Source organism: Sinocyclocheilus grahami, unplaced genomic scaffold, assembly GCF_001515645.1.
Source record: "Sinocyclocheilus grahami isolate Dianchi unplaced genomic scaffold, SAMN03320097.WGS_v1.1 scaffold673.1, whole genome shotgun sequence".
NCBI lineage: Eukaryota > Metazoa > Chordata > Actinopteri > Cypriniformes > Cyprinidae > Sinocyclocheilus > Sinocyclocheilus grahami.
Genome location: NW_015505852.1, coordinates 534,326 through 536,316, shown reverse-complemented (window position 1 = coordinate 536,316; position 1,991 = coordinate 534,326).

Sequence of the window (1,991 nt, the reverse complement as noted above, 5' to 3'; positions counted from 1 at the left end):
TAGAAAAGTTATGAGAAAGTATGACCTTCAGAATGAGTATTCATGAAATAAATCGACTGACAGGGGTATAAACCCTCTATACAAAACTTTTCTCATATAAATGAATTACTTCCCAAGTAAGTACACACTGCTTTTACTCAATATAATTTGGATTGTCCCTGTTCGGGCGCCATTTTGTGTAACAAACTCTCTCAAACATCAGTTTAACGAAAGCCACAATAAAAATATGGGATACAATCCATTGAGTTTTTGATACTAATATATTAAAGTGCCATAGTGTATACAAACAAGCAACCTCCACACATAAACAACCATTTCACCCCCTCCCCATAATATGTACAAATCAGTTCCTTCAAAACAGTCCAGGCAATACGTTCTACAAAAACCTGTATTTCCAGCGTTGTTTGGCCGTTGCTCAAGGGCACCTCAGTCGTGGTATTGAAGGTGGAAGAAAGCGCTGGTTATTCACTCCCCCCACCCACAATTCCTGCCGGACCAGAGACTCGAACTCACAACCTTTGGGTTACGAGTCCGACTTTCTAACCATTAGGCCACGACTTCCCCATTGAAGGTGTCTAACTGACAGTGGATGCGAGTATCCTCTATGTGCTTGTGTTAATGGCTTTGCAACATCCACCTCATATAGATGTGCACAGATTCAATGCTTTAGACAATGAATCAACACAATGACTGATTCTTTAGGCTCACACACACACACACACACAAATCTGACTATACACACTTTTAAGAGGCAAAATCGTATATATTGTGTTTACTTCTTTGTTGTTATTTAATGGGTTAGTTCACCCAAAAATGAAAATTAGGCTGTGTTTTACTCACCCCTGAGGCCTCCTATGTGTATATGATTTTCTTCTTTCAGACGAATCCAGTCGGAGCTATATTAAAAATTATCTTGGCTATTCCAAGCTCTATCATAGCAGTCAGGGGGTGTTGCAGTGCTTCAGTCCTAAAGAAGTGAAATAAAAAGCACCCATCCATAAAAAAAGTGTCTCACAAGGCTCCGGGGGGTGAACAAAGGCCTCCTGTAGCGAATCGATGCGTTTTTGTAAGAAAAATTACCATATTTAAACCGTAATAATCATTTTAATCTAGCTTGCGCTCACTGTTGTAAACAGAAGCAGTTCCGGGCGGATGACATAAGAGGTCAGCTTTTTAATATAACTCCGACTGGATTCGTCTGAAAGAAGAAAGTCATATACACCTAGGATGCGACCTGGGGGGGTAAAACACAGCCTAATTTTAATTTTAATCCGGCCCATAGACAGTATGTGTACTGGAAAAGAACAAATATAGATTTCATTTAAAACTTCTCAGTAAAATAATTACACCCACAATTTTAAACATGCTTAAAATGTTAAACACATTGTGTGTCACTAAAGCAAGGCACACTGTCTATTGTAGCGTCTGGACCAATCAGACACACCCTTTTTTATTTGATTTAACAAATCAATTACTCATTAGATTAACAAATCGTCACAGTCCCCTCACCAAATAAACTGGATGCCAGGATGTCGGCAACGACACCAGGCCCCCCCTGGTTACCATGGCAACCCTGACACCAGATACATTTACGACCTAATGGAATTTAGGTGGAGAAAATCACTGCCTTTTCCATAAGGAAAATCCCCAAGGCACAGTAGGAATGGACTTTTCTACTAATTAATTCATAGGAAAACTTTTATTTGAATTAACACACATAGCCTTCAGGTCACTGTGTATATTATTTCTGTCTTGTATATTATCTGTTGTATTGTAGACTATTTTATGCATGCTTATGATAGAACCACTCATTCACGTAACCTTACATATAACGTGTTTGGTCTCTATTAATTCATATTCGGATTATCTAATTGAGAGTGTATATTGTATGTTTATACCTATGCAACATATTAGTGTTCTAAGAATCTTTAGTAATTTTGATCCAAGTTTCATATGCAAATTACCATGCTTTCAAACAAAGGGTCATAAAA